General features: G+C 59.5%; 2 non-coding genes across 2 annotated transcripts; both read right to left on the reverse strand.

Annotated features, from left to right (window-relative positions):
• Positions 1-401: 401 nt before the first annotated feature.
• On the reverse strand, positions 402-554 carry LOC142795841 (5.8S ribosomal RNA). Its single transcript, XR_012893349.1, has one exon. It is a non-coding gene; the product is annotated as a 5.8S ribosomal RNA (ribosomal RNA).
• A 1,719-nt stretch (positions 555-2,273) lies between these two features.
• Positions 2,274-4,088, reverse strand: LOC142795842 (small subunit ribosomal RNA). Its single transcript, XR_012893350.1, has one exon. It is a non-coding gene; the product is annotated as a small subunit ribosomal RNA (ribosomal RNA).
• Positions 4,089-9,853: the final 5,765 nt, after the last annotated feature.

A 9,853-nucleotide genomic window follows, 5' to 3' on the forward strand; every position in this document is an offset into this window, starting at 1 on the left:
CTGCGATCTCGCGCACTTTGCGCACGGCTGGAGAAGCTTTGCTGGCCGGCTTTCGCTCCTCGTGTTTACCGTGCGTTAAAGTTGCGCGTCCGTGGCTCTCGCAGCTCTTGCGCGCCCGGTCGCAGAGAGGAGTACGCAACCTCGACCGCACTTTCCCTGCAGGCTTCCTTCCGACTCGAAGTCCTGCGGCGGTCTCAACGAGGTGCCACATCCTCAATGCAGTCGGTCGCCCCCGTTTCGGTTGGGCTCTGGCACGACGGTCGCCACCGTCTCGCCCTTGAGTGGCCGCTGTTGGCGCTCGCTGTGAGGTGTTCAGCGTGCTGTCCGTGTTGCCGACGCGGTCAAAACGAGTCGACGGCTCACGTTCCCTTGTGCGCCGAAGGCTCTCTTGATATGTGATCCGACCCTCAGACAGACGAAGCCAAGGGAAGACCCAAGGCCGCAATGTGCGTTCAAAGAATCAGTGCTCAGTGTGTCCTGCAATTCACACCAAGTCTCGCAGCTGGCTGCGTTCTTCATCGACCCGAGAACCGAGTGATCCACCGCTTAGAGTCGTGAAAAAGTGTTTGTTCAATTCCGTACAGTCAAAACCAAACGTTTCTGGCACTCGGCCTAACAGTGGCCAAGAAGGGCGCTTTTCAGCGCACGCTTGGACTCCAAAACTCTGCCGCGCCTTTTTCGGCTGCCGCAAATCGAGCAAACGGTGTGTTTCGGACGGCGTTTCGCTTCCGCTACTTGCGAGTGCTTTCGTGGTCCACCCCTCTATAAATACTCGGGAGGCGTCGAAGCCGGTTCTCCAAGCCGGACCCGTAGGTATCGTTGTGTGCTCGCTCTCATTGGCCCGCCTAACCAGAAAATGCCTGCGGTACACCCATTTGGATAAGAGTGCACGCAGATGCGGGCCTCGACGGCTACACATTTCCTCGGGCGGCCGCCTCCCGGCCTCCGTGGAGCGCGGGATGCACGGTCCCATCGACAAGCCTCTCCCGTTTTTACCGTGGCGTCGCGGTTCACCACGGCGGGCGGGTCGGTCTCCTCCGCATAAAAAGGGGGACCCCCGCTTTTTGTTCCACGAAATCGCACAAGCTTTTTTCGCATCCACGGTTTGCCACCGCACACCAAAATGCCGATCCGGCTGCCTACTTTAGCCAACAGGTGGAGCCAGGCGCGCCGTACTTGCGCGGCACTTCCCACGTCCACCGAAGTCGGTGCCAAGGACCACTTTCGGCGCCGGAGCCGCGTACGAGCCTACTCGAGGCGGAAGAACGAAGCCAGCAAGGGCCTGGCCGCAAGTGCGTTCAATTGTCGGGACGTCCAAGTCCCTCGTTCTTCCGTGCTTCCTCTTTCGGCAAGTCGTTGCGGCACCTTCCCAAAGCGCGCAGACCCGCTAATCGCGACGAGCGCGACGTGGCCGTGCCGCCTTTCCCTCGGCAGCAAGCAAAACGCCTGGCAACGTCGACGCTCCCCTAACCGCGATCTCGCACCGTGTTTCGTGTGGCGAATTCAAAAGCCGGCCGGCGCTGCTGCAACCATTACGGTCGGTACGCATACGCCGCGGAGGGCGGGACGGTCATCGGAGCGTGCGGTTCCTCCATCGAGTACTGCGCACCTCGGCCGTCGCATCGCCGTGCCATGACCGGCCGCGCGTCAACGCGAACCGGTGCCAGCGAGATCCCTCGCCTGCAAGAACCGACCGGCAGCCTCCGTCACCCGAGGACGCGGAGGCGCTTGCCGCGGACGGCGGGACGGTATGCACTGGTGCACAGCGGACCCGTCACATCGCCAGTTCCTTGACCGACCGCCGACGCTTGTGCCGTTCCTCTCGTACTTGGCAGTCGCCGCGCGATTGTCGGGTCTCGTTCTTGCACGCTCGAACGGTCGGGAGGGCACTCGGCTGGCGTTTCGGGAACGCGCAGCCTCGCCTTCTACCGACGTAACCACGACTCGCCGTTCGCGCTCCGCCGCTCCTGTTTACAGTACTAGGCGGTCCCGCAGCGGTCGGGTCGCGCATTTCGAGCGCTTCGAGCCACGGTGCAGTGGCGGGTCGAAAGCCGACCTATGAGTGCGTTGCGCCGTTTGTACCCGCGTCCGCCACCTGGCCGACCGTCCAAGGTCGCGGTGTTGGCGTCCGCTGGGCGCAACAATTTGTCACGGGGTGCCGCTCCACATTCAGGCAGCCCCGTGGGGAAAAGCCGACCCCGCGTCCAAACGGGGTCAGCGGCAGAAAGTGTCGGGCGCAGACGCAGCTGAGGCGCTCACCCTTCACAATCCGTTAATGATCCTTCCGCAGGTTCACCTACGGAAACCTTGTTACGACTTTTACTTCCTCTAAATGATCAAGTTTGGTCATCTTTCCAACAGACCGGCGCAACCGAAAGGCCGCGCCGGACATCGGTCCGAAGACCTCACTAAATCATTCAATCGGTAGTAGCGACGGGCGGTGTGTACAAAGGGCAGGGACGTAATCAACGCGAGCTTATGACTCGCGCTTACTGGGAATTCCTCGTTCAAGGGGAACAATTGCAAGCCCCTATCCCAATCACGAAAGAAGTTCCACGGGTTACCCAGTCTTTTCAGACAGGGATAAAGACACGCTGCTTCCTTCAGTGTAGCGCGCGTGCGGCCCCGGACATCTAAGGGCATCACAGACCTGTTATTGCTCTGTTTCGTGCGGCTAGGAGCCGCTTGTCCCTCTAAGAAGGTTGTAAGGTGCTGGGAACCCCGCACCTATTTAATAGGCTAGAGTCTCGTTCGTTATCGGAATTAACCAGACAAATCGCTCCACCAACTAAGAACGGCCATGCACCACCATCCACCGAATCAAGAAAGAGCTCTCAATCTGTCAATCCTCCCAGTGTCCGGGCCGGGTAAGTTTTCCCGTGTTGAGTCAAATTAAGCCGCAGGCTCCACTCCTGGTGGTGCCCTTCCGTCAATTCCTTTAAGTTTCAGCTTTGCAACCATACTTCCCCCGGAACCCAAATACTTTGGTTTCCCGGAAGCTGCCCGCCGAGTCATTTGAGTAACTCAGGCGGATCGCTGGTTGGCATCGTTTATGGTCAGAACTAGGGCGGTATCTGATCGCCTTCGAACCTCTGACTTTCGTTCTTGATCAATGAAAACATTCTTGGCAAATGCTTTCGCAGTAGTTCGTCTTGCGACGGTCCAAGAATTTCACCTCTAGCGCCGCAATACGAATGCCCCCGTCCGTCCCTCTTAATCATTACCTCGTATTCCAAAAACCAACAGAACAGAAACGAGGTCTTGTTCTATTATTCCATGCAAGTTTATTCAGGCGACTCGCCTGCGTTGAGCACTCTAATTTTTTCAAAGTAAAAGCACCGGCCATCTCGAGGCACACAATGAAGTGCACCAAGAAAGAACCGGCATGATGTTCAGTCCGAGCCGTCGCATCGGGTAGATGCACTACTCGTCTGGAACTGAGATCCAACTACGAGCTTTTTAACCGCAGCAGCTTTAGTATACGCTATTGGAGCTGGAATTACCGCGGCTGCTGGCACCAGACTTGCCCTCCAATTGATCCTCGTTAAAGGATTTAGAGTGTACTCATTTCAATTACGGGGCCTCAAAAGAGTCCCGTATTGTTATTTTTCGTCACTACCTCCCCGTGCCGGGAGTGGGTAATTTGCGCGCCTGCTGCCTTCCTTGGATGTGGTAGCCGTTTCTCAGGCTCCCTCTCCGGAATCGAACCCTGATTCTCCGTTACCCGTAACAACCATGGTAAGCAAGTAACCTACCATCGAAAGTTGATAAGGCAGACACTTGAAAGAAACGTCGCCGGCTCGTGGCCATGCGATCAGCACAAAGTTATCCAGAGTCACCACACAATACGGGCCGAAACCCGATCGATCTTGGTCTAATAAAAGCACCCGTTACCCAAAGGGCTCCAGGCTCACTGCATGTATTAGCTCTAGAATTGCCACAGTTATCCAAGTAGGAAGAAACGATCTAAGGAACCATAACTGATTTAATGAGCCATTCGCGGTTTCGCCTTATTTCGGCATGTACTTAGACATGCATGGCTTAATCTTTGAGACAAGCATATGATTACTGGCAGGATCAACCAGGTAATCGTTCGACTGCGCGTCCGTCCTCGCCCTCGGCGGGCCGGACGCAGTCTGTGTGCGGCGGAGGCCACCTTCAGGCGCCCCAACACGCTTATTTTGCACTCCGAGATGACGGCGTTCGAGCTCGCTACGGCACAACCTTCCCGAAAGACGAGTGGGAGCCGTGCGGCAAGAAGCACGTTCATGCTCGCTCTTTTTCGTTGCATCGACTCGGTCGCGCCGTGCGGGTTGCCCAAGCCCGCTGCACTGTCGGTGGACCGGCCGGAACTAGCAACGGAGCCGAGACTGCAAAGCCGCCAGACGACGGGTCACGCCCGCGTCTTCGGCGCTTTCGCATCTGAATCGCCCGAGGACGACACGGAACACACCTCGATATCGTGGTAAAACGGCACCGTCCGACAACCAGCCCCTAACGCATCAAGCGGATGAGGCTGCAGACGACTGCCGTGGATTCCCCTGGAGCAGACCCGAGGACACGCTTGACGAGGCCGAAGCCCGCCGCATATCAGACACCCGGTCGCTTTCGCGTACGCCGCTCACGAGAACCCCCACATAATAGCAGCGATAAGTACCCAGACCTCCTTGGGCCCTAATACGAGCGTACTCGAGAAAATTTCACCGCGGGTGTGCCCCGAAACGTGTGGCATGTTGAGCGTGCCACAAGTCTACGTCGCTCTCAAACCCGCCGAGGTCGTAGAATTTGCGACCCTACTCACGAAATTCCCACCGAGGATACGGCCGCAAACGTACCGCACCTTGGGTAGGCCACGAGTTTGTGCAACACTACGCTGACGGCACAGCACCGAGGTCGTGCGCGCACGCACGGGAAAATTCCGCCGCGGTTTCTGCCGAAAACGTGAGGCACCACGACTCTCCGCAAGTTCGCGTCGACTGCGAAAGACCGAAGTCGTGAACGACGTGTCCGCTACTCGCCGCCGACACGCTGGACACCAAACGTACAACGACTCGACGGCGTCGTAGAGGCCCACGACGCGGTTTTCCTTAACGACGTCTCGGCGTGGCACCGACAGGTTAGAACGGCCGACCAACGTTCCCTGTCCGCCGTTCGGCTCAGTCGAAGGGCTCGGCGACTTCGGCAACGCTGCGAAGCCGCACGGTGACGCACGCCATGTCCCCATTTTTTTTTTTCTTTCTGCGTCTGCCGGGGTGCCCCTATAATAGCAGCGATAAGCACCCAGACCGCCGTGGGTCGCTCGCCCCGGCTGACGTGGTTTTTCGTACTCCTGCGGCGGTCGCCGTCAAGCACGTCCAAATACGCTACTTTCGTGGGCGCATTCACGCTCTTTCGCTTCGCCGGAGTGCCAGCACTCACTCTGCCAAAAACGGCGAACATCCGAGCGGCGGTTCCCACTTTTGCGTCGGCGTCGCAAACCCCGCCCCGGCAGACGAGGTTTGCCGTACTCGTGCGACGGTGGCCGGCGGGCACGTCGAAAGACGCCGATATCGTGCGCGAATTGGCGCACCTTGGCTTCACCGGAGTGCCGCCACTGACTCCTCCAAAAACGGCGAAGATCCGAGCGGCGCTTCCCACTTTCGCATCGGCGTCCCGAACTCCGCCCCGGCTGACGCGGTTTACCGTACTCGTGCGACGGTCGCCGGCGAGCACGTGGAAAGACGCCGATATCGTGCCCGAATCGGCTCCGTTCGGCTTCGCCGGAGTGCCAGCACTGGCTCGGCGAAAGACGACGAACATCCGAGCGACGGTTCTCACTATTGCGTACGCGTCGCAAACCCCGCCCCGGCAGACGCACTTTGCCGTACTCGTGCGACGGTCGCCGGCGAGCACGTAGAAAGACGCCGATATCGTGCCGGAATCGGCCCCGTTTGGCTTCGCCGGAGTGCCAGCACTCACTCGGCCACAAACGGCGAACATCCGAGCGGCGGTTCCCACTTAGCCGTCGGCGTCCCGAACTCCGCCCCGGCAGACGCGGTTGCCGAGCTCGTGCGACTAGCGACCGCGAAGCCGTCTCGCGACGCCGCTTTCGTGCGCGGCTCCCACTGCGACCTGGGTCACCCGAGGTCGACGAGCAAAAAAGAATGTCGAAAAAAATTTTTTTTTTTTTGCGTCTGCCGGGGTGCCCCTATAATAGCAGCGATAAGCACCCAGACCGCCATGGGTCGCTCGCCCCGGCTGACGTGGTTTTTCGTTTTCCTGCGGTGGTCGTCGTCAAGCACGTCCAAACACGCCACTTTCGTGGGCGCATTCGCGCTCTTTCGCTTCGCCGGAGTGCCAGCACTCACTCTGCCAAAAACGGCGAACATCCGAGCGGCGGTTCCCACTTTTGCGTCGGCGTCGCAAACCCCGCCCCGGCAGACGAGGTTTGCCGTACTCGTGCGACGGTGGCCGGCGGGCACGTCGAAAGACGCCGATATCGTGCGCGAATTGGCGCACCTTGGCTTCACCGGAGTGCCGCCACTGACTCCTCCAAAAACGGCGAAGATCCGAGCGGCGCTTCCCACTTTCGCATCGGCGTCCCGAACTCCGCCCCGGCTGACGCGGTTTACCGTACTCGTGCGACGGTCGCCGGCGAGCACGTGGAAAGACGCCGATATCGTGCCCGAATCGGCTCCGTTCGGCTTCGCCGGATTGCCAGCACTGGCTCGGCGAAAGACGACGAACATCCGAGCGACGGTTCTCACTATTGCGTACGCGTCGCAAACCCCGCCCCGGCAGACGCACTTTGCCGTACTCGTGCGACGGTCGCCGGCGAGCACGTAGAAAGACGCCGATATCGTGCCGGAATCGGCCCCGTTTGGCTTCGCCGGAGTGCCAGCACTCACTCGGCCACAAACGGCGAACATCCGAGCGGCGGTTCCCACTTAGCCGTCGGCGTCCCGAACTCCGCCCCGGCAGACGCGGTTGCCGAGCTCGTGCGACTAGCGACCGCGAAGCCGTCTCGCGACGCCGCTTTCGTGCGCGGCTCCCACTGCGACCTGGGTCACCCGAGGTCGACGAGCAAAAAAGAATGTCGAAAAAAATTTTTTTTTTTTTTTTGCGTCTGCCGGGGTGCCCCTATAATAGCAGCGATAAGCACCCAGACCGCCATGGGTCGCTCGCCCCGGCTGACGTGGTTTTTCGTTTTCCTGCGGTGGTCGTCGTCAAGCACGTCCAAACACGCCACTTTCGTGGGCGCATTCGCGCTCTTTCGCTTCGCCGGAGTGCCAGCACTCACTCTGCCAAAAACGGCGAACATCCTAGTGGCGGTTCCCACTTTTGCGTCGGCGTCGCCAACCCCGCCCCGGCATACGCGGTTTGCCGTACTCGTGCGGCGGTGGCCGGCGGGCACGTCGAAAGACACCGATATCGTGCGCGAGTCGATGCTTCTTGGTCTCGCAGGAGGGCCGCCACTCACTCCTGCAAAAACGGCGAAGATCCGAGCGGCGCTTCCCACTTTTTCGTCGGCGTCGCAAACCTCGCCCCGGCAGACGCGCTTTGCCGTACTCGTGCGACGGTCGCCGGCGAGCACGTCGAAATACGCCGATATCGTGCCCGAATCGGCCCCGTTTCGCTTCGCCGGAGTGCCAGCACTCGCTCGGCCAAAGACGACGAACATCCGAGCGACGGTTCCCACTATTGCGTACGCGTCGCGAACCCCGCCCCGGCAGACGCGGTTTGCCGTACTCGTGCGGCGGTGGCCGGCGGGCACGTCGAAAGACGCCGATATCGTGCACGAATTGGCGCTCCTTGGCTTCACCGGAGTGCCAGCACTCACTCGGCCAAAAACGGCGAACATCCGAGCAGCGGTACCCACTTAGCCGTCGGCATCCCGAACTCCGCGCCGGCTGACGCGGTTGCCGAGCTCGTGCGACTAGCGACCGCGAACGCGTCTCGCGACGCCGCTTTCGTGCGCGGCTCCCATTGCGACCTGGGTTACCCGAGCTCGACCAGCAAAAAAGAAGGTCGAAAATTTTTTTTTTTTTTTCTGCGTCTGCCGGGGTGCCCCTATAATAGCAGCGATAAGCACCCAGACCGCCGTGTGTCGCTCGCCCCGGCTGACGTGGTTTTTCGTACTCCTGCAGCGGTCGCCGTCACGCACGTCCAAATACGCCACTTTCGTGGGCGCATTCGCGCTCTTTCGCGTCGCCGGAGTGCCAGCACTCACTCTGCCAAAAACGGCCAACATCCGAGCGGCGGTTCCCACTTTTGCGTCGGCGTCGTAAACCCCGCCCCGGCAGACGCGGTTTGCCCTACTCGTGCGACGGTCGCCGGCGAGCGCGTCGAAAGACGCCGATATCGTGCGCTAATTGGCGCTCCCTGGCTTCTCCGGAGTGCCGCCACTCACTCCTCCAAAAACGGCGAAGATCCGAGCGGCGTTCTCCACTTTCGCATCGGCGTCCCGAACTCCGCCCGGGCTGACGCGGTTTACCGTACTCGTGCGACGGTCGCCGGCGGGCACGTCGAAAGACGCCGATATCGTGCCGTAATCGGCCCCGTTTGGCTTCGCCCGTGTGCCAGCACTCACTCGGCCAAAAACGGCGAACATCCGAGCAGCGTTTCCCACTTTCGCATCGGCGTCCCGAAGCCCGCCCCGGCAGACGCGGTTTGCCCTACTCGAGCGACGGTCGCCGGCGATCACGTCGAAAGGCGCCGAATTCGTGCACGAATCGATGCTTCTTGGTCTCGCAGGAGGGCCGCCACTCACTCCTGCAAAAACGGCGAAGATCCGAGTTGCGCTTCCCACTTTTTCGTCGGCGTCCCGAACTACGCCCCGGCTGACGCGGTTTACCGTACTCGTGCGACGGTCGCCGGCGGGCACTTCAAAATACGCCGATTTCGTGGGCGCATTCACGCTGTTTCGCTTCCCCGGAGTGCCAACACTCACTCTGCCGAAAGCGGCGATCATCCGAGCGGCGGTTCCCACTTTTGCGTCGGCTTCGCAAACGGCGCCCCGGCAGACGCGCTCGTGCGACGTACTCGTGCGACGGTCGCCGGCGAGCACGTCGAAAGACGCCGATATCGTGCTCGAATCGACCCCGTTTCGCTTCGCCGGAGTGCTGCCAGTCACGGCGCAGAAAACGGCGAACAAGTGTTTTTTTTTTTTTTTTTCCTAGAATTTGTGTTATAGAAGGCACATTTGATATCGGACGATAATTTTCAACTTTATCACGCGCACCGATTTTCGTGTAGAGGTTTGCAAGTTTATGGGAATTTCTCCACTTGGAATAATGCGATTTAGTAGTACTACGAGAACTTCATGGATGTACTCAAGGGTACGGGGCAAGTCAGTTACGTCAACACCTGCAGATTTTTTACACTTCAAACTGAAAATTGTTGGTTGTGAGTCCTCGTGTGATATTAAAGGCCGATTCGCTAACACATAGAACAAAGAAAGAAAGGAAGAAAAAACGCCCGCGCTCGCTCAAGAAACCTGGGTTCGCAACAAGTGGCAACAACAAGCAACCGAGCGAGTGCGCCAAAACCCGTGGCGGCCGAACAAACGCGAAGTCCCAACCGCGTCAGCCGGGGCGGCACGGGACAGGAAAAATCACTTCAGCCGGGGCGGCGGGGCACCGAATAAACCTCGTCACCTCGTCGCAGGATAAAAGAGGAAACAAAAAGTCTAAACAGCGTCTGCTGGAGCGAATGCGTAATAAAACAACAACAACAACAAAAAAAAAAAACACCCGCGCTCAAGAAGTCTGCAATCACCACAAAAGGCGACTGTGACCGAGCAGCGTCAGCCGGGGCCGTGCGGAAACGGAAAAACCGCGACTACCGGGGCGTCGAGGCACCGAAAAATCCACTT

Source organism: Rhipicephalus microplus, unplaced genomic scaffold, assembly GCF_043290135.1.
Source record: "Rhipicephalus microplus isolate Deutch F79 unplaced genomic scaffold, USDA_Rmic scaffold_906, whole genome shotgun sequence".
Taxonomy (NCBI): Eukaryota; Metazoa; Arthropoda; class Arachnida; order Ixodida; family Ixodidae; genus Rhipicephalus; species Rhipicephalus microplus.